The 24507-nt window shown below is 34.6% G+C and overlaps 1 protein-coding gene and 1 non-coding gene across 3 annotated transcripts in view; one reads left to right on the top strand and one right to left on the bottom strand.

Annotated features, from left to right (window-relative positions):
* The window catches only part of Invadolysin (invadolysin), an 87188-nt gene that overhangs the window by 20725 nt on the left and 41956 nt on the right, over positions 1 to 24507 (top strand). The gene's annotated exons all lie outside the window — the stretch shown is intronic.
* Positions 2937 to 3009, bottom strand: Trnar-ucu (transfer RNA arginine (anticodon UCU)). Its single transcript has one exon. It is a non-coding gene; the product is annotated as a tRNA-Arg (tRNA).

The following is a 24507-nucleotide window of genomic DNA, read 5'->3' as shown; positions in this document are numbered from 1 at the left end:
TAATTTTATTTAAATCTATTTATTTTTTTTAATTTTCTCACAGTATTTTTATTAATTGTTATTTAATTATTCTCGTTGTTAATTTATTTTATATTGTCTGTTGTTTAATGTATAATATGTAGGGTTTATTGTACCGCGCTAAAAACAATAAACATTTTTTTTTAATCTCACAGACATTTACAATTTTAATTTATTTTTTGTTATAAATTCGTATTATTAATTTTTTTATTATTTTATTCTTAATTCATTTGTTACAAAACTTATAACAATAACACTCAATAGATTAGTGAAATAAAAGGCTGTTTGAAATAATACCTACGTGTGGATTAAATGCCGCCATTTTGAACCACACGAAACAGCTGGCATTATCATTCTAAGTGAATACCGCTATCAAGCGTCGATCACTATAATTTCCAAAACGGAAGTCAATGAACCAACTATGTTACATTATTCCAATATTTATTTATTACCAACAATTGTTTCCTATTTCAATATAATTGTTTTCATTATGTTATCTTTGTATAAATCTTTGCGCTTTGCTTGATTTTGCTCAAACAATGTTAAATCGTATCATTTTGTAATTATAAACCGAGACGGTCCACTGGTTCGAATGTTTACAACACGCAACAATATGTAAAGCCTATAAATTTCCCACTGCTGGGCTAAGGCTTCCTCTCCCTTTTAGGAGAAGTTTAGGAGCATATTCGGGTGCGCGTTGAATTCAAATGTGGCAGAATTTCGTTGAAATTAGACACATGCATTCCTCACGATGTTTTCCTTAATCGAGATTAGAGAGAGAATTATAAACACAAATTTAGTATGAAAGCATATTATTCAGTACAAATTTACATAGATGAAAAAAAAGCGTGGATCTAATACTTGTCGACTTCCAGGCAGGATACAAACATATAAAATTGTATTTAACTAGCATGACTGTATTTTTAGATGTTGAAAAAGAGTAACTACTGAGCTTCTTGCCGGTTCTTCTCGGTAGAATCTACATTCCGAACCGGTGGTAGCTTTACTTTATATAGTTTGTTAAATGACGATTCAAAAGTGCTTGTAAAAGTCTACTCGAATAAAGTATACTTTGATTTTGTTTGATTGAAAATCGTTGAAAAATTCAGTCGTTGATTTTTGAATTATCTCGTTCAGACTGTCTGCCTTTGTTCTATAACGTGTAGTTATATTTAAATAATAATTATTATATCCATCTGTCATTTTTGATTTAAGTATTATTTACTACTCGACAGCCATAACAATTAATTTTAAACGCTATAAGTATTGTTTAACTGGAATTCTAACCGTGAAGGTTGTATATTGGTTAAAATTTTACACACATTATGAATACATTCGTCACGAGGTTTTTTAAACGGAGTTCGTTTACGCGGTTTAAATTCGAGTGAGCTGAAATCGCCACGCAAGGACAAGGCGTTATGTTCAGATGATATCTCCCTGTCTTTTTAACCGACTTCAAAAAGGAGGAGGTTATCAATTCGTCTGTAGTTTTCTTGGTTGACACCGACTCCAAAACTAGCAATAATTGTAACTACATTATATTATGACGACCTCCGTGGTCGAGTAGTGTGTACACCGGTTTTCATGGGTACGTCACTCCGAGGTCCCGGGTTCGATTCCCGACTTAGTCGATGTAGAAAAAGTTCATTAGTTTTCTATGTTGTCTCGGGTCTGGGTGTATGTGGTACCGTCGTTACTTCTGATTTTCCATAACACAAGTGCTTTAGCTACTTACATTGGGATCAGAGTAATGTATGTGATGTTGTCCAATGTTTATTTATTTATTATTATTATCGTAAATCGACTTTTAAGTATTCTAATATTTTTCATTTCATTTTACTCAGGAGAACTCTAAAAAATATTTTGATTGTTGTTTGTTATTCAAAGGTATGTGTTGAGTTAGATTTAAAGTGGGTAGGTACCTCTCGCGTGGTAAACTCACAGATCGTACCCACGTATTGATGAGTAGAAAAAGTAATTTAAAAAAATTAAAATTAAAAATTTTTGATCGCTGTCTTTGAAACACCTGATATCTTTCCTAGCTCTTCTTCAATACTACAACAAATAACTTTTATTTTACCTTCTTCTGCACAATATTTACCGAAAGAAATCATTCTAGTAACATTGATGAACAGAAAATATTACAAAATAATCTACATAAGTACTAATGTATACTCTATTCCAATCAAAAGAGGAGAAAAGTATAATAAACAACATTTGACAGCAAATTGACGCGACATCATTGGTCGAGAGCTTGATTGATCTTATGATATTCACTATGAATTTGCGATTGGCGTTTGAACGTCGACGAAACTGTTATCGGAATTTTAAGTAAAATTAAAGTGGAAATAAGTAGTTAAGTGTAATAGTGTTGTATTATAATATAAAGATATGTTAATCATAAACTCTTAGGAGTGCACAATATAACTGAGTTATTAGCGCATCGCATGAAATACGTAAATCTAAAGTTTGTTTATCTTTTTTCCTACTTCCATTGGAATAGGCTGTATACTAATATTATAAACGCGAAAGTGACTCTGTCTATCGTCCGCGGCTTCGGTCGCGTTTTCGGGGTAGGTCGTCGGGCTAGGCTTGAAAAAATAGCTTAGGAGTTCAAGTTTCATAGCAAATTTCATCATCAGTGGTTTGGTTATGAGCAACAAACAGACAGAGTTACTGTCGTATATATAATATTAGTATTAATATAGATGTTCATTAATCTGCAGACAAGTTAAGAACTTAATTCGTTGAAGTCGGTTAAAGAGAGATGAAAATATAATGCTGTCCCTTTTTCAATGGAAACTATTTCGTTAAACCATAAAATATCATGTATATTTTTATTATATTGTTTTTAGCTACAATTAAATTATATTTTATTACTAAAATTATGTTACATTAATTAAAATGTATGCGATCAACATCCCTGGTGGGGATCGAACCCACGACCTTTGGATTAGAAGTCCAACGCGCTATCCTCTGCGCCACAGGGACTGTGAAGATTCTCGTGATTTTAGTGTTCATATACGCTTGATCACTATTATATAGTACGGTTTTCTTTATGTCTTGTATATTTAATAATATACGAGACGTAATTCAAAAGATACCATTCGTTTCGAAGGTCAACGGATAGTAACGTATATCTATCAAGATGACAGATATTACAGTTCGTATAAAAAGCAACCCGTTCCGACTAAGTACTTATTTATTTATTTTTATTATGACAACAAACAGTCAAAACCAAAATCAAAATATACTTTATTCGAGTATGCTTTTACAAGCACTTTTAAATCGTGATTTAACAAACTATTTAAAGTAAAGCTACCGCCGGTTCGGAATGTAGATTCTACCGAGAAGAACCGGCGAAAGACTCGGTAGTTACTCTTTTTCAACATCTAAAAATACAGTCATGTTAGTTAAATACAATTATATATGTATGTCATGTCTCCTGCCTGGAAGTCAACAAGCGTTAACTCCACGCTTTTATATCATCAATATAATCTTGTATCGAATAATATGCCTTCTTTACCAATGTATTTTTTACAATTGACGGCAAAGTTAAAAATGTCTTCGGAATCTTATTATAGAAGCGGATACCTTGCCCCAAAAATGATTTATTGACTTTGCGGAGCAGTAGATACTATATTAAATCAAAATAAAATAAAAATTACATTTAAAAATTATCAAGGCAAAAGTTCTACGACTTACAAGTAGTCTCACCATGCATTATCATATTGCGCAAAATATATTATATATGTATATGTAGTTATTGATTTCTAGGCAGGATATATAAAGATTTAATTGTTCTTTACCGAGATGGCCCAGTGGTTAGAACGCGTGCATCTTAACCGATGATTTCGGGTTCAAACCCAGGCAGGCACCACTGAATTTTGATGTGCTTAATTTGTGTTTATAATTTATCTCGTGCTCGGCGGTGAAGGAAAACATCGTGAGGAAACCTGCATGTGTCTAATTTCAACGAAATTCTGCCACATGTGTATTCCACCAACCCGCATTGGAGCAGCGTGGTGGAATATGCTCCATACCTTCTCCTCAACGGGAGAGGAGGCCTTAGCCCAGCAGTGGGAAATTTACAGGCTGATTATGTTATGTTATGTTATGTTACTGACATACTCTGTAATTTTGACGACCTCCGTGGTCGAGTAGTGTGTACATCGGTTTTCATGGGTACGCCACTCTGAGTCGATGTAGACAAAGTTCATTATACTATGTTGTCTCGGATCTGGGTGTATGTGGTACCGTCGTTACTTCTGATTTTCCATAACACAAGTGCTTTAGCTACTTACATTGGGATCAGAGTAATGTATGTGATGTTGTCAAATATTTATTTATTCTAAATAAAGCGTTCTTTAACATTTTTTTTTAAATTTGACAACGGAGACATTTTGAACGCTATCTGGGATCTTGTTTGGAAGGGCTTGCACGAAGCTCTACCACTAAGTAATACGAAAACCTTCTTCAAAACGCGCTTCATTTTCCGCAATAAGTTTTATCTATATCGGTTTAGTATATTTTTATTTAAATGAAACGTCTCATTCATAATTTTTAAATTGTTTACGGTCTGTTTGTCTGTTCACGGCTCACTAGTGTCATTTCGTGTGTAATTTAAATATTTAAAAAAATAATATTCATTGAATTTATCGGAACCTCGACATTGCTTGTTTCATAAGGCGTAAAAGATGTCAATCATTTTTGAAATAAATCTATATTCATAACTAGCTGAAACTGCGGTTTTATCCGCGCGAAATTTGTAACAAATTTCCAACCCCCGTTTTACCCCGTTAGGGGTGGAGTTTCATAAAATCCGTTCTTAGCGGGATGTCTACACCCTATAAGGAACCTATATCCCAAATCTCAAGTTTGTAGGTGTTCTAGTTTCGGAGATTTCGTGATTAATCAGTGAGTTGTTTTCCGCTTTTATAGACATAAATTGTGCAGGTCTACTTTAAACCCGATCGAAACCTATCTACAATTACAGATCTTAAAAAAAATATTATTTCTTTAGTCAACAACAACTTATATCCGCTAAATTCGTGTAATCGATATATTTCGATATTAAATCCATGAAATTCATTGACATGACAGTTCAACGGGCGGCCATGTTTGAAGTTTACGGGTGCGTTCAGAGAGTGTGTTCTAAATAATAAGTTCGTGCAGGGGTGCGGTGGATTCAATGGAAACTTATCAAAAAGTTTATGCTCAAGTCATATGCGATTTGAAAAATGATAACACGTATTTTTTTTTAGTTTTATTTATCATATCCGTGCGAAATCGTGTTTTCATCCAGTTGGATATGTTTTTCAGACGGTTGTTTGAATTATTTGTTACGGAATGTATTAAATTCTTTTAACGTGTTTATCGGTTAATATTTGGCCTGTCAGTTTTTATTGAGAATTAATTTGTAAAGTAATAAGCTATAATTTAGAGCGCATACATCTTAACCGATGTATGCGGGTTCCAATCTAAGCAAGCACCACAAAATGTGCTTAATTTGTGTTTATAACTCATCTCGTGCTCGGCGGTTGCACAACATCGCGAGAAGCATGTGTCTAATTTCAACAAAATTCTGCCACATGTGAATCCACCAAACCTCCAACTCCAAACCTTCTCCTCAAAAGGGAGAGGAAGCCTTCGCCCAGCAGTGGGCAATTTACAGTCTGTTATTATTATTATATATTGAGCTATAATTTATACTTCTATATTAATATTATAAATTCGATAGTAACTCTTGTCTGTCTGTTGCTCTGTCACGGTCAATCCATTGAACCGAAATTTGATGAAGTTTAGTTTAAAGCTAGCTTGAACTTCAAAGACATACATTTTTATACTTTAAAACATGATCTACCCCTTAAAAAGCGAAGCCGAAGCAGTTAGTTATTAATATTTTATCTTGTTGATGTTTCCTCAAACAATATCTTAAACAGAGGTCAAAGTACACGGAAGCTTTAGATAACAAGGATGTTGCATTGATAAAGCCCGGTAACTCAACGTATTAATGTAATTCAAAACATGGTAAAGTCTCCACGCTGTATCTGTCTGTACGCGATAAACTCAAAAACTACCGAACGGAGAGTCTCAGCTCAAGGATTCGTCGACGGAGAGACCTTCGATTCAGGTTGAGGTGTTATCTTAGAATATTTATGTTCAGATAGATTGTCTGAAGAAAACGCGTCGAAAAAATAATATCCAACAGTTGGCCTCTAAGTTCACGCACACTAGGAAAGTATTATGACGTTTGTAGTGTCAAGCGTAACTGTCACACTAAGACAATAAAGTTGGCTCGTTTCTTTTAGTTATTTTATTGTACGACACGCTATCTATACGTAATCTAAGAGAATAATTTAGGATTTGGTGCCGTAATTTTAACAATTTCTTTTATCACCAATGCTCTACCAGCCTTGGGAGCAAGTAAAATCCCTTGTCTGTGTTAACACTGGCTCAAATACTTTTTAAACCGGATCACAATGGTCCAAAGTACTGCTGCTTGGCGGTGGAATATATTACGATGCGTGGTACCCAGAGTTTGCACAAAGTTTACCACAATGTAAAAAGTTTGATAATATGCTATGCATATGAAAATTTTAACGTCCATATTTATAACTTGAAGTTATTTGACATGGGCTCAAACCTGCTAGTGACGGAACTACATATTATAAAACAAAATCGTTTCGTGTCCGTCTGTTCGCAACAAAACCTACTGAACGGATTCTCGTACATTTTTCTCTAATGTAAGGAGCGATTTATGAGGAAGCTTTAGGTGTATAATGAAATAGAGATTATATAAGAGGATAAGATTTCATCAAAATCAATGCCGACTACGATCTTTATCGGTATCTTTATCGGTACCGCGTGAATCAATGAGAGTTTTTCCACGCAGTGGAAACCTTTAAAAAGGTACTGGGCCCCTTGGTAAAGGTCATGTAGGTTTTTTACCGACTAAAACCCTTCGATGGCCGCACTCCTCGATAGTACGGACGGCCGGCTGCCCTGCTCAGGGTCGTCTGAAGTAAGCCACGCGAGGCCTCCACATCACGCGTCCAAGGCCTTCTAAGTCCGAGGCGTCGCTGTTTGATATAAACACTTATTCTATTCATACGAAGCCGGGACGGTTAGCTAGTGTTGTATATGCTGAAATGTCAAAGGTCAGCGAAATAGCTGTGCATCGAATACAATAGGGCCACGGTCGCTGTGAAGCTATTATTGAATGATATTTGAAATTTACAACATTGGATGAAACGACCATTACTATTTTTGGTCAAACGAGATTTAATATTTTTCGATAAAGTTCCATGTGAGCTGGAACGAGTTTCTTTCCCTATATATTTACTCTAATAATGGGACAGACTAACTTGACCTCGTTGGTTTAGTGGTCTAGATATAAAGCCGCAGATCCCGAGGTTCTGATTCCAAACCTCCAGGTCGGACCGACCCAATGCCCATCTCTTAACTATATTATGCAATACAGAAGAGTCAGTGACAGGATATTATATATCTTTTATCAGTATTGCGTTCCAGTTTGAAGGGTGAGTGACCCAGTGTAACAGGCACAATTGATAACATCTTAGTACCCAAGGTCGATGGCGTATTTGTGATGTATGTTACTAAACATCATATAGTCATTTTCAGTCTGCCTATCCGTACTAGATTTAAAAAAAGCTTTAGCAACTTTATATGTTCAAAGCTCAATATTATACCAACAGACGGCAAGCCTGCGAAGCGTGACATGCCATCACGACGCATTCCAAAACAAGTAAATACTAAATTTGTATTACATATAAACAATACGCGGCTCCGTCATTGTGTTTATTATTTGAAATAGAATCATAGCGTGCAATTAACGATAGAATTCATGAAGGACTTCTTCTATTAAGATTGAATAGAAGCTTATTGCACTCTGGTCCTCTGCGAGCCGGATAGATTTTTTGTAACCTTTATAGTTAGGCATGAAGAATACATACCTAAGATTATAATATATAAAAACATTTCTCTATAAAATATAAAACGAAGTCGCTTTCCGTCTGTATGCTTAGATCTTTTAAACAACGCAACGGATTTTAATGAGGTTTTCATCAGGAAGGTTTATATGTATAATACGCGCATATTATAGTGGATCCGGAAATGCAAGGATCTTTTTTTAATTTGTTGTTCAATATAAAAGCTGTACAGATAATAATAGACCCTTTATAGCCGTGTGCAGCCAGAGCTGGTTACTTGTTAATAATATAAATTCTTATATTTGCTTCATTAAAAGTATAACACCTCGCCATGTCACCTCCACTGGTACAGAGCAGGCTACCTTTTGGCGGGAATTCAACGTTGCTAGCATTCTTGCCACTATTGCACGCGGTCGTGATTTACACAGTAACTATTTTTAATTCATTTTTGTATATATTTAAGGACTTAATGTTAATAATTCTCACACAAAGACAATAATTATTAGTAGCGGTGTATCGCAGTTTATTTCATAGTTTTGTATTAGTATAAAATCATTTGTCATTGTCACCATTTTCGATCGTCTTTGCATCAATCAAAATCAAAATATAATTTATTTAAGTACTTGATGAAAAGCCGGCTTTGATCGGGTTAAATAAATAATATATATATTTTTTTATAAACGTTGTGATCATCAAACGTCTATATTTCCTGTTGAGGTGGTGAAAATTAACAATAATCATTCTTTACGCAGCTCTCTGAACGCACCCGTAAACGTCAAACATGGCCGCCCGTTGAACTGTCATGTCATTGAATTTCGTGGATTTAATATCGAAATATCTCGTTTTTACGAATCTTTCGGATACATGTTGTCGACTAAAACTGATTATTTTTTAACGATCTATAATTGTGGATAGGTTTCGATCGGGTCTGTCGTAGACCTGCATGATATTATTAATACAGATATAATTTTGAATCGTCAGATAGGATATAAATCATTTCAAAGTGATCACAGGTCAGATTGATCATTCTACCTAAATTATACGGTTAATAGCTTAGACTTTTTCAGAAATGGAGAAATCGTCTTGAAAGGAAAAATGCCCCCTCTGGGCGACCTTTCCCTCCCTTTTCTCTGTCTCGTTTTGTTATATAACATTTAAACTTCTTATATTTGCTACTAAGTTTATTTTATTGTGGTTGTCGTTTAATACAGATACATAGCAAAATAAACTTCGTTCCAACCGGGTGTTCAACGACACCTCAGGTTTTTTTTTAAAATTAACTATTAAACAAAAAAATCTATATTTTTTTATCTCGCAAAAATCAAAGCGAATATTTTATTTTTCATCATGTATAAACTTGTACAGATAAAATAAAACCCTCTTATTATATTCGTATTAAATTTATTGTATTCATCTATAAATAGGCGAAGACAGAACAGTTTTCCTTTTTCCTCTCCGATTGTCAATCGTTTTTTTTTTCTGGTAGCCATACCAGAAAAAAGGTACAAATTAAAAAAAAAAAGAATTTGGAAATGATAAATATGAGATAGATTATATACTATATTTAGCGTACAGAAGTGAAATAGATTGAAATAAGACAAGAATTTAAATTTAACTTTAAACAATTTACTAACAAACCAAATATAGTTCTAACATCGAATTTATCTTAACATAAATTAATCACTAAATCATACACATTGAAGTAAACTATTGACTCAGTTGAGTTTACATATCCAAATAAAACACAAGAAACACTTTTAACAAATTAAAAGTCGTGCCAATAACATAATTACAACCTCAATGTCCGCGCCCAATAAGCAAAAATAATGGCGGTTTAATTCGGTTTCGCGCGCATTTGTTTTTTTTTTTATCTGTTCTAGCGAGTTTTATGGATAAAGGAATCTCCTAAATCTATAAACAATAAATAAAAACGCAATAAAATGTTTTTAAAACGATATTATCGTCGTTGCCCTGCATATATTTTTATTTTTTTTAATTTAAACTGTGATCTTAGACAATAAATTAAACAATAAATAAAAATCATTGCTTATATAAAATTCTCTAATTAAAATATACTTCGGAATACTTTTCCTCATAAAATTCTCCACGGTTTTCCAATTACAGAAAGATATTATTTAATATATTTTCCTTCTAACATCTTAAGATGTAAACAACAAAATGGCCGCTTGCCGTTTTTATTAGAAGCAATCATTAATAATTTAAAATAATTACAAACGTCCTTGGCGTGTGAAATATTATTAATACAATGTCGTTGTTATTTTCCTTCGTAGAGCTACTAAAATAGTCGCCAACATTTTGTATTTGAATAAATTAATTAAGAAAAAAAACCCAGCTATTATATTTATATAAAAATTCGTGTCCTGTTGGCCGTTGAGAGATTCCTTTGCCTAGACGATCCTGAGTCAATTAATGTTGTCATAACAATAAATTTACATCGATATTGAATCAATATTATTTCCGCAGATCTTTTTAACTTTGCCGATTCATAAAGCCAAAATATTTGTAAAAAATGCATTAATACGAAAACCATGTTATTCAATATAATATTATACAGATGATAAAAAAGCGTGAAGCAAATACTTGTCGATTTCCAGGCAGGATATATAACATACATATATAATTGTATTTAACTAATATAACTTTGTGTTTTAAATGTTTAAAAAGAGTAACTACTGAGTTTATTGCCGGTTCTTCTCGGTAGAATTTACATTCCGAACCGGTGGTTAATTAATATAGTTCTGTAAAATGACGATTCAAAAGTGGTTTTAAAAGCCTAAAACTTGAAGTAGTTTTCGGTTAGTCGTTACAAAAGAAATCGTCTTCTCGTTTTTTGGTATCACATACATAAATGTACCTAAATATTCTTGTATTAAAAACTGTGCAGCTCAATTTAAATGTGCTTCGACCTAAATATAAACATTAAACACTTAACATATGTATGTATGTATGTTGTAGTTGTAGTAGTACAGATTGCATTGATCGAAATCTAAATGAACTGTCGTATTATATATATTCTTTGTGGATTCCTGAATGGTGTCTTGAACGGCGAAATTGCTATCGGAACTTTGGAAGTGAAATGAAACGGTATGTACGTAGTTAAGCGTAATTAGTGTCGTATTACAAATAGAGATATATTAATCAAGAACTGTTTGTATTTTATTAAATTATTGTAAGATTTATATTAGGGTAAGTAAGAAATATTAACTATTCCTCACATCACCAATGCGCCACCAAACTTGGGAACTAGGATGTTATGTCCCTTGTGCCTGTAACTAATTCGCTCACTCGTCCTTCGAACCGAAACACAACAGTATTGAGTACTGCTGTTTGGCGGTAGAATATCTGATGAGTGGGTACCTACCCAGCCGGGCTTGCACAAAGCCTTAACACCGAGAAATAATAATAGTTCACAATATAGGAGAGCTATTAGCAAATCGCATGGAATATCCTAATCTAAGGTTTGTATTCGTAATTGAATTTCCGTTTTATACTAAAAGAACACCAAGTTCCCACTTCTCACGTCAATAGTTTAAATTTAAAACGTGTGAGGCTGTAAAAACCTGAGGTGTCGTTGAACACCCGGTTGGAACGAAGTTTATTTTGCTATGTATCTGTATTAAACAACAACCACAATAAAATAAACTTAGTAGCAAATATAAGAAGTTTAAATGTTATATAATAAAACGAGACAGAGAAAAGGGAGGGAAAGAGAAGCGATTTAAGCTGGATGCGGTAAAGCAGACAGTTCACCTGATAGTGGTCGCCATCATAAACATTGGCACTGTAGGAAATATTAAACACTAGACGAACCTGCGGCTTTACCCGCGCGAAATTTATAAAACAAACTTCCAATCCCCATTTTACTCCCTTAATAAATAAATAATAAATATTGGACAACATCACATACATTACTCTGATCCCAATGTAAGTAGCTAAAGCTCTTGTGTTATGGAAAATCAGAAGTAACGACGGTACCACAAACACCCAGACCCAAGACAACATAGAAAACTAATGAACTTTTTCTACATCGACTCGGCCGGGAATCGAACCCGGGACCTCGGAGTGGCGTACCCATGAAAACCGGTGTACACACTACTCGACCACGGAGGTCGTCCCTTAGAGGTAAAATCCTTAGCGGATGTTTACCTGTGTCTATTGTGATAAGGAATCTTCCTGCCAAATTTCAGGTTTCTATGTGTTATAGTTTCTGAGATTTCGTGATTAATCAGTAAGTATATATATATATTTATTTGTGTTTAGAGATTTCGTGTGTCGCTAAATGACTGGGAACCTTGAGAACTAAGATGTCACATGGGGAGAGTTTTCAGGAGTGTTTGGCGAACTGCAATGGCAGTTACTGCAATGGCCTCTCTAACACGTTTTTTCAGAAATTGTACAAATTATTATTGGTATAAGATCTAAACTGTACCGATCTTTTAAAATTCGAATCAACTTAAATGAAATGGATGAACTTTATTGAGATTACGCAACCAAGATCAAGCTTAGATTTAAAGTTCAAAGCTAAGTTACAAAACACAATCAACCAGTTCAAGTTATATGTAAACTATTTGGTTAAAACTTTTTGTTTTCATCACAGAATCTAAGATTACAAAATGGAATATTTTTTATATTACCAGTATGTTTATATATTTTGTATTTTTTACAATACATTAAATTAACAGCTTGTAAATTTCCCACTGCTGGGCTAAGGCCTCTTCTCCCTTTGAGGAGAAGGTTTGGAGCATATTCTACCACATGTGGCAGAATTTCGTTGAAATTAGACACATGCAGGTTTCCTCACGATGTTTTCCTCCATCGCCGAGCACGAGATGAATTATAAACACAAATTAAGCATATGAAAATTCAGTGGTGCTTCCCTGGGCTTGAACCCAAAATCATCGGTTAAGATGTACGCTTTCTAACCACTGGGCCATCTCGGCTCTTTATTTTATTTATATTTTGTATGTTAGAGCTAAATTTACTAATATCATAAAGAGGTTAAATTTGTTTGTTTGTATGTAGGGGGTAATCTATGAAACTAATGCTCCATAATAAGAAAAAATACTGGTAGAAAGAGACATTATACCTACCCTAACTGCTATAGGGTATCACTACAGTACAAAACAAAGTCGCTTCCCGCTGTCTGTCTGTAACTGTGTATGCTTAGATCTTTAAAATTACATAACGGATTTCGATGCGGTTTTTTTTAATAGATAGATTGATTCAAGAGGAAGGTTTATATGTATAATACATGCACAATATAGTAGAGAAACACTGATAATTTTAGAGGTTTCTTTTTTTTCCCGCTCATTTTGCACACGCCCTCTGAACCATACGAGATGGATCTAAATAATGTACTACAGTATAGTACATCTTACAAAGGTCTACAAAAATGTCCGCCACGGTATATGTCTATCTCTTAGGGACAACCGAAAATAATTTTTTATCCTTTACTTTTTACGAGACATAAAGGCATACGGTCACGTGGTTTGGGCGCGAGAGAGAAACAGACTCCAGTCGTTCAATCTAGTTATCGAATGCAACGCAGAGTCGCGTGGAACAGCTGACAAATATTAAAAAAAAAAAATTAACGAAATATATTGTTGTCATATGAAATATTCTCATATTTCATAAATTTATCTCGGCTGTACGATACACATTCTCACGGTGAGAAATTTCACATGTATTAAGAAATTAGTCGAGAATGTTAAGCGAAGGAACTACACACGCTTGCGTAATACAACTTCCCATTAATTCTTTATACTCCGTTGTGTAATCTGTGGTTTGATTTAAAATCGCCATTCAAGGTCGATGTGTGTAGAGTAGGCCTTTTTTTGAATCATTAGAGACTCCTTCCTTTCTTATGAAATTGTTATGAAGAAAAAACAAACGAGATGTGTCTTCTAACGTTGTTTGGGCGAAGTTAGTTTCGATGTATATTCTGTGACGAAAAAAAGTAATAATGACATTTTTGACAGTAACATTGGATGTAGTGCGGTTTGACGTTTCTTCACTCTGACGCAACTTCAGGCTCTTCTGTGTAATGCATTTGCATTTGTCGTAAGCAAGACGTGCCTGGTGGAGCGTCGTTATTTTATTATAATATCAAAAGCGCTGATTGTATTACTGTTATACTGTAAAACCTTCGAACACGTGGTTTTAATTCTCCTCGCCCGCCTACCCACGATCGCTCGGCAGCCACAGATGGATACAGAAAATAATGATAATTGCAATGTGTCGTTATAAGTATTAAATAACGTAATTAAATAAATTAACTTCGTGAAATAAATTGAGTGAAAAATTTGATTAAATTAAATTGCTATTAACAATCACGTGTGAATTAAAACAATGACAAAAAATAAAATCAGAGAGGAAAGGTCGCCTGGAGAGGGCATAATAACGCTTGATTCATTTAAGATCTATGGAAACAAAATTAAAAATACTGTGATTAAATGTCTTATAAACGCCATCTTGCGTAATATAGCTTAACTACCGCCATTTTACGCCCTCTTTAATTAGAATGATATCGTCACCAAGAATTATGAAGATGCTTCTCAGAATATCTCATTTTTCGAATTTTGTTATGTATTTTTTTATGGCATATATTGGCGGACGAGTGTATGGCCCACCTGATGGTAAGTGGTAACCACAGCCCATAGACAATGGCGCTGTAAGAAATATTAACCATTCCCTACACCGCCAATGCGCCAACAACCTTGGGAACTAAGATGTTATATACCTTGTGCCTGTTACTCTCGTCCTTCAAACCGGAACAACACAATACTGGTTACTGTTGTTTCGCGGTAGAATATCTGATGAGTGAGTACCTAACCAGACGGGCTTGCACAGAGCCCTACCACTAAGAATAACTTTATATGTGCATATTAACCGATGATTTCGGGTTCAAACCCCGGCACCACAGAATTTTCATGTGCTTAATTTGTGTTTATAATTCTTCTCGTGCTCGGCGGTGAAGGAAAACATCGTGAGGAAACCTGCATGTGTCCAATTTCAAAGAAATTCTACCACATGTGTGGTGGAATGTGCTCCAAACCTTCCCCTCAAAGGGAGAGGAGGCCTTAGCACAGCAGTGGGAAATTTACAGGCTGCTAATGTTAATGACCTGATGAAGCCGCGGGTTCAACTGATATTATATAAAACCAAATAGAAAGAGACAGACTCAACAAGAGAGAAAGAGAAAAAGGTAGCTTGGTACAACGCTTTCTCCCTACGTCACGATGTCAGCCAGTTCACTCTACTGTAAGCAGCGTAAAAGAATTTCGTTCCAATAAATAAAGCATTAAAGCAAATGTTTATTGAACTCAACCCATATTTTCAATATAATTCAATCGTTTCTTATGCGCCAATTTCAAGATCCTCTTAACGAACGGATCGTCCTTCAAAGCCTTCCTAACTTCAGTTTCATCGATCAACGTCAACAATGTCGGCAATTTCGTCGTCGTCGTCGTCGTTGTGGTCGAACTTGTCGTCCTGTTTTTCTTCGCTTCAACCGAATCGAGTATGCTTTGGAAATCGAACTCTTCTCGCTGTATTCCTGTGTTTTTATCATCACGTAACAGAGTGATTGATAATCTTTCAATCAATTTCTTTTGTTTGATCAATTCTTTAAATACATCGGAATTTTCATCGAACATCTCGTTAGGTTTCGCAGCGTATGATTTACGTGAATCTTTGTCGTCGGTAACGTCTTTTGCGTAAAAATTCGGTTCAAAATGTTCACGTGCTATTGGATGATCGAAATTTGGCGTAGAGTAATGTGTTTTCTTTCTGAACATCGCAAAATTATCGAGTTTATTCTTAATTCTATGTTTATCTATTGTATTTTGATTGTTTTCATTGGAAATTGTTTCGATTTGATAAATTGGATTATTTGCGTCTGCGAATGTTTTGTCTTTGCGAAGTAATGGTTCCATTTCGTTTGTTTTTAAAACATTATTCATAATAGTTTCAGTGTTATCTGTGAATTTAAATAGATTTACATTTATAAATGTTTCGAAGAATTTTGTTTTGATTTGAAATGTTTGTTTTTCTTGTAAATAGCCAGCGGAGATGCGCCAGTACTTGGAATACGTCTTAACCGAGGATAAAATATCCATACTAATATTATAAATGCGAAAGTAACTCTTCCGTCTGTCTGTTGCTCTTTCAAACCACAAAACCGAATTTGATGAAAGGAAGGAAGTATATGGGCTTATTTTTCCCTAACACCTGACCGACACCTAAATTGCAAGCGAAGTCGCGGGCCACAACTCATAAAAGTACAACGTACTTCATTTCTATTTATAATTCATATCGTGCTGGAAAACATCGTGAGGAAACCTGCATGTGTCAGGTTAAAATTTGCTACACGTATATCAACCAGCATTGAGAGTAGCGTGGGTACGCCACTAAACTTACTTGGTGGTAGGGCTTTGTGCAAGCTTACATTGCAAACGCTGGCTGAACCCTACGAGATAGATCAATATAATGTACTACAGTATTGTACACCTTAAAAAGGTCTTCAAAAAAAAATCCGCGATGGTATAATTCTATCTCTTAGGAATAACACACAATAAACATTTTTTTCTCCTTTACTTTTTACGAGAAATAATGGCTCATTTTCGAAGCGATTTTAAGCAATACAATATTAATCCTTATCCAACTAAGTACATTAAATACATTGTGCATTTAATATAGATCAATATGGCCGTTTTTAGTATGTAATTTAAATGAATATTTTCGAAGATATTAGAGATTTAAAACGCAGGGACATAGCGGTTTGTGTTGTCTAATGACTGAAAAACTGTGAACGTTGTAAGACGTTCTGTATATTTAGTATCAGCATTGCATCCGTCGTAGTGCATAACACAGCAGAGCTATTAGAAAACATATGGAATACGTAAATCTGACGTCTGTTTATGTTTACGTTTACGCCTTGGATTCGGAATGGGATATGTATCTATTGAACTAGACATAGTCGAGACTCCAGATCGCCTGCATACTTTGTAAATTTCCTTCGAACTCGCATAGAGACGTAACAACAGATGTAATATTCAATACGCTGACGTCCGTCCGTTTATCTTTTCGTTGTCTGTAATCTATTTTCAGCCGCAAATTCTGGGAAGCTTGCGTATCTGCAATTATGTGAATTGATATTATTTTATTGGAAATATAGGGGGCGGGTATGGTGTCATTAGCGTCAAGGGCACTGCCACTAGCTTGAGGGCACACATATGTTCAAACGGCACACAGTAGCATGCGCTGGCGATCCCGTGAAGCCTTGAAGAGACGGAGTGAGTACCGCTGGTTTTTTAGTGGGTATTCCGACAGAATTAGCGTCTACGAGTCCCACGTAACCACTCGTGGTGGAAACGCATAAAGGCCTTGTTCCGGCGAGATAAAAAAAGGAAGAGCGGATACAGTGGTGTTCGTTGTGGATTCACAGATGCCGTTTTGAATGTCGTCGAAGTTGTTATAGTGACTTTGCAAGTCAAATTAAAGGACATAAATGACAATTAACAAGATTGTGACTTCAAAATGCGTTTGGGAGCAAAAAATCTTGACGAAATGTATGGTTACCAGATTACACTTGGGCTCGATCTAATTGAAAGGTATTCTTTGGCGATCAGTTTTACTATTCAACTAACACAACCAGTTGCGGTTCGAAACAGAATCGACAACGTATCGTAACCGTTAAGAATAACATTGAATCCCAGTTACGACTCAGTCAAGTCTTTTTGGGAAAGATATAATTGAAGACGTATTACGTGAATTTGATCCACTTTTTATGGCATAGGGATGCGGACGGGCTGACGGTCACCATAGACATTGGAACAAAAATTAACCATTTGCCTTCGCCCATACCGACATTGGGATCTAAGATGTTATGTCCCTTGTGTAGGTACTCACTCACCCTTCAAACCGGAACAGAACAATGCTAAGTATTGCTTCGTGGTAGAAAATCTGATGAGTGGGTGATACCTACGCAAATGGGTTGACGTATATATATATGTGATGTATGAGAACTCGCCCTTGGAGCCTCGTGGTGGATTTACCACCAAAGCTTCCCTCTAAAGAGAGTACTTTGATCTGGCTGATTTACATGGTGACGGGTGATACTTATTTGAATACAATTCTATGAGACGTGTTTTTCAAATTCGAACCAATATATATTTATACACAATTCAAATAGGCTCTCCCAAGTTCTTTGAAGTTATACTTTTACAAAATGAATTAAATGTTAAGATACCATCGCTTCGTGATTTCGTTTAAATCGAATTTGAGTAAATAATTTACACTTAAAACCTTGATCTTCTTCTTAACTATAATAATTATTATTAAGACCTTAACTATTAACAAATAATAATTTCAAATAGTTACTATACGTTTTTTTAAGGTTCAATATAGCTCGAATGTTGCCATATAAATGTAATTTATTTAAGTTACTAGTACTACGGATAAACACATTTGCAAAAAAGTTCAACATCGGTACGTACTTACAAGCATTCGAAAAAAAAAAATTTGTAATTTATTGAGCATCGTCATAAAATATTTGTTGTGTAGTGAAATATTATGATATTAAAAATAGTCATTAGATATTTTTTTATCAACAGTTTAAAAATAATTTAAAATGAACTTTTTATAAACAATAATGAAATTGTAAAACGGTCCTTATTTTTCGAACGAAGTTCCTTATCTTACACACTTGAGAATGAGAGCTAGGAAATACTAATAAAATTAAACTGTGCAGCGTAGGTATATGAATGAGTTTTTTTTTTTTTCAGTAAACAGTGATTCAAGAGGAAGGTTTATATGTGTAATGCATATTATACAGCCTATTCCAATCGAAGTAAAAATAAAGATAAACAAACCTTAGATTTACATATTTCATGCGATTTGCTAAAAACTCAGCTACATTGTGCACTACTAAGAGTTTATGATTAACATATCTTTATTTATAATAATAATAAATAAATAAATATTGGACAACATCACATACATTACTTTGATCCGAATGTTAGTAGCTAAAGCACTTGTGTTATGGAAAATCAGAAGTCACGACGGTACCATAAACACCCAGACCCGAGGCAACATAGAAAACTATGAACTTTTTCTACATCGACTCGGCCGGGAATCGAACCCGGGACCTCGGGGTGATGTACCCATGAAAAACGGTGTACACACTACTCGACCACGGAGCCCGTCAATAATACGACACTATTACACTTAACTACTTATGTCCACTTTAATTAAACTTTTAAAATTCCGATAACAGTTTCGTCGACGTTCAAACGCCAATCGTAAATCCATAGTGAATACCATAGATCAATCAAGCTCTCGACCAATGATATCGCGTCAATTTGCTGTCAAGTGTTGTTTTTTTGGCTTTTCTCCTCGTATAGTTGGAATAGATTATATTGGAGAAAAGCCGAGAATTTCGAATTTCATAGCCGAAACAAAAAAATGTTTGTTCTTATATCTAAAAGTTGTATATAAAAACGTGCCCTGTGAAGTCGGGATGGGATGCTAGTATTATAAGTATCTGCGCTCCACAGCTTCACCCTAAATAAGCATGGCCGTTCATATGAATAGAACTAAATCTTTTTTTTTGTACAATAAATAAAATTTTTGACGCAACTAAAAAAAACATTTAAGCAATAACGTGTTTCGTAAACAAAAACGTAACTTACCTGTAAAAAACGACAAATAAATCGAAATTTGTAATTCGAATAACATTTTTTCAATCGTAAAATTTTTTATGACATTTTTATACTGTACTTAATTTACATTCCGACCGAGAACTGTTCAAAAAAAAAAAAAAAATAATCGTTTTGTTATCATTACGACGTTTACTTTTGACGAGGTGTAGTGTTATCAATAAAAAATAAAAATTAAAGTTAGATTAAAAAACGTCATCATAATGACGTTTCGTTTTTTCAATCTGTGGTCGTTGCGGATTCGTGAACAGCGTTTTGAATGACGGTTAAATTGTTATCAGAACTTTGGAAGTAAAATTAAAGTGGATATAAGTAGTCTTTATATTTTTTATGTGTATATGATGACCAACACCATAGACATTAAAACTGTAAGATATATTAAACCTTCTTTACGTCGCCGTGCGTCATCAACCTTAGGAACTGAGATGTATATGCGTATAACCTTTATGCCTTTATACTCCATTCCAACCATAAGAGGAGAAAAGCCAAATAAACAACATTTGACAGCAAATTGTCGCGACATCATTGGTCGAGAGCTTGATTGATCTTATGATATTCACTATGGATTTGCGAAATTGCATTTTGGACGTCGACGAAACTGTTATCGGAATTTTGGAAGTAAAATTAAAGTGGAAATAATTGGTTAAGTCCAATGATATTGTATTATAAATAAAGATATGTTAATCATAAACTCTTAGTAGTGCACAATATAGTTGAGTTATTCTTCCATTGGAATAGGCTGAAGTTACACTAGTTCACTCACCGAAACACAGCAATACTATTTGGCGGTAGAATCATTATCCTTACATAGTATAAAACAACTTAGATCTTTAAAATTACGCAACGGGTTTTGATGCGGTTTTCTTTAATAGATAGATTGATTCAAGAGGAAGGTTTATATGTATAATACATGCACAATATAGTAGAGAAATACTCATAATTTTATAGGTTTCTAATTTGATGTCGTAAATGAACACATTTTTTGCGCTTACATTGCAAACGCTGGCTAACCGAACAAGATAGATCGAAATAATGTACTACAGTACTGTACACCTTAAAAAGTTCTACAAAAAAAGTCGGCGATGGTATACGTCTATCTCTTAAGGATAACCCACAATAATCATTTTTTATCCTTTACTTTTTACGAGAAATAATGGCTTATTTTCGAAGCGATTTTATGCAATACAGCATCAATCCTTATCCAATTAAGTACTTAAATACATTGTGCATTTAATATAGATCAATATTGCCCTTCACAGCATGTAATTTAAATGAATATTTTCGAAGATATTACAGATTTAAAACGCAAGGACATAGCGGTTTGTATTGTCTAACAACTGAAAAACTGTGAACGTTGTATGACATTCTGTAGTATATTTAGTATCAGCATTGCACCCGTGCGAAGCCGGGGCGGGTCGCTAGTATATGATGAATGTGTGGTTCTTACTGTTAGTCGTAATGTCAGAGACCAGAGTTACAGCGCCACTGGGGAGGGTAAAATTCTCTAGTCAGATTATGGGAGCCTATTTAAGGACCTCGGTTTTGGACGCCGTCAAGACTGAAAAGACACATTGCACGTAACGCGCCTAGACTTTGACTAGTCGTAACGAAAGGGATTTTGTTGTGTGTTTGAATTTATTTTTTCTACGGGATCGTGTATCAAATCAAAATCAATTTATTCAAGTAAACTTCACAATGAAGCGTTTTTGAATCGTCGATATTTAAATACCACCGTTTCGGAAAGCAGCCTCCAGCGAGAAGAAACGGCAAGAAACTCGCATAGTTGCTCTTTTCAAATAAACATATTTACAATGCTGTTTTTTACAATAATTACTGTCCTGTGATGGAAGCCGAGTCTGAATCCTGGCATGTTTTTCTAAAAAGAAGTTCTTTTAATGAATAATAAGATTTATTTATTAATTTAGTTGAAAATTACTAAAAAAAACTAGTCTTGCTGTACTTATATCTGTGAGTTTTCTAATCGATCAATCGGGATCGTGTAGGAAACCTGCGTATCGGATAAGATACTTAGTACTATATTATACTAGCACATACATAAATATTTGTATTTTTTTATGTCAAGTTACATTAAAATCGTATTATTAAAATAATCATTTATAGATTAAGATTAATTGAAGAGTAAAAAACTTATGTTATACAAGCATTCGTCTCAAATTAGTAAATTACATCAACGGGGAATATAACTCTGTAACCGTTAATGTAGCGTCATAACAGCTACGAACATCAATAGGTAATTTAATATCAAGCTGATCACCCACTGGAGGTATGAAATATACAACGCTATATTATATTCAAGAATTCTTAAAATACTTCTTAAAATATATTATCAGCATACTGCAATAATTTGAATATGTTGCCGTGACGTCATACAACGGCAACTATAAAAATAGTTGCCTACCCGCTCAAGGGGCACTTATAATAACAGTAAAACCCCCTCTTAAAGAGAGGATTAAGAGCCTCAACGACCTTGAATTTTGTCGAACTTACAATGACAGCAATGCCTCCTCTTAAAGACAGATTTGATTGATTATCTTACAATGACAATAAGTACTGATCTTGAAGAGAGGTTTAAGAGCCTCAACGACCTTGAAACCTGTTCAACTTAAATATGAGTCTCGTATAACTCACTTGGAACACCAATTCTCCCCCTCCGACGTTGAACTCAGACTGAAATAGCAGAGTGAGTTTCTCGTCCATAACGCTCTCCGTCCCTTTCTTCTCGGCGCGTTTTATCTTTCTCTAAAAGCCAGTAGGGCCAACAGCACCACATCCTTCAGAAAAAAAAAGCTCAAGGGACTTTTGCTCCTCGGCTTTCGTAACGTATAGACGTCGTTTCATGACGAAAGTTTTAATCATTTTTGTATTAAAATTGACGGTTGATTGTTTGGTTAATTTGTAATAATTTTGTATTTTTAATAAATATAAACCAAGGGTTTGCCTTCTTTTGTAAATTCATAAGTTTTTTTTTCTCCTAAAAATACTTTATTCAAGTAGGCTTTTACAAGCACTTTTGAATCGTCATTTAACAAACTATACTAAATGCGTAGGGCGTAGCTTACGCCCGGTTCGGAATTTAGTTTCTACAAGAACCGGTAAGAAACTCAGTATCTTCGTATCTTACTCGTGAATTATTTATTTATTTGGGAAACAAACAATTATAATAACACTTTTTAGTAAAAAACAAATGTAAAAAAAACTAAAATCAAACGACTTTCCACTAAATACAGATAAATGACAACTTATATTAAAAATAAAAATAAAAACGGAACGTATAAGAAGCAACTAAACAGTTAAGGTTTAAATATATTACGTAAAGTGATTTCAAATTCATTTATTTTTGAGTTAAATATGTATATCTAATTATTTACAGTGTATTATAATTTTTACATGAACGTGTTGACAACGCAATGATAATTTAATAAGTATTTACTTCATATTGAATAATTACAATAGTATCTTTAAGTCGAGATGGGTCAGCGGTTAGAACTCGTGCATCTTAACCGATGATTGCAGGATCAAACCCAGGCACCACTGAATTTTCATGTGCTTAATTTGTTATAATTCATCTCGTGCTCGGTGAAGGAAAACATCGTGAGGAAACCTGCATGTATCTAGTTTCATTGTGTCGACCAATCCGCATTGGAGCGTGGTGGAATAAACTCCAAATCTTCTTCTCCAGGAGAAGAGGCCTTAGCCCAGCAGTGGGAAATGCTGTTAAATTACTTTTTACTTCTTGATCATCGCTCCGTTACTTTAATGGACGAACATCTTTTTCTCGCGACAAGATCATTTAAGTACATTATCAGATAATCCAAGAATTCCTAATGATGCAAAATGGCTTCCTGTTGTTAAGCGATGGAATGTTCTAGACGATTGAAGAGTTGCGGAACAGAACTGATGTCATTCTATCTCCGTTACAGATACATTAAGATCCGTTTAATACTTGGTAATGAAACAAATCGACTAGATATGCCCTTATTATATTACTAGCGATCCGGTCCGGCTCGTACGGGTGCAATGCTGATACTAAATATACTACAGAATGTCTTAAAACGTTCACAGTTTTTCAGTCGTTAGACAATACAAACCGCTATGTCCCTGCGTTTCAAATCCGTAATATCTTCGAAAATATTCGTTTAAATTACATGCTGTAAAGGGCTGTATCGATCTACGATGGAGCGGTTTTTGTGTTCGCGGAATAGGGCATATGGTGGAGAAATTAAAATATATATATTCTTCCTTTTCCCTGCAAGACGGATACATTTTTCAAATATTTAAATTAATTTATTTATAACCTCATAAAAATATGTTTTGTCATTGTCATCAAAATACGCCGAAACTGCATCGTTGACTTCATCATCGGTGGTAAATTTCTTGCTCCGTAGCTCTTCTTTCATTTTTGGAAATAGGTAGTGATCACTCGGGGCCAGGTCTGGACTGTAGGGTGGGTGATTCAAAATGTCTTATCAAAGATTAGTATTCCCCGTTTATAGCAACACCTTCATTTTTATAATCGATCGATAATATTCCTTCAGAGTCCCAAAAAACCGTTGCCATGAGTTTCCGAGCTGACTATGACATCTTGGGAGGTGTTGTGCTCTTTTTTTGCCACTGCATTGAGTCTTGTTTCGACTTAGGTTAATAATGATGATCCCAAGTTTCGTCTCCAGTAATAATTCGACTCAATACACCATCCTTGTCTCCGTTGCAGAGGTCCAAGAATGCACGTGAATACTACGCGCTATTGTTTTTGCGGCGGCGTGAGCATTCTCGGCACC

The sequence above is a fragment of the Vanessa tameamea genome, chromosome 31 (assembly GCF_037043105.1).
Source record: "Vanessa tameamea isolate UH-Manoa-2023 chromosome 31, ilVanTame1 primary haplotype, whole genome shotgun sequence".
Lineage (NCBI taxonomy): Eukaryota > Metazoa > Arthropoda > Insecta > Lepidoptera > Nymphalidae > Vanessa > Vanessa tameamea.
Note: the sequence above shows the minus strand (reverse complement) of the source record. Positions and strands in the feature narration are given on the sequence as shown.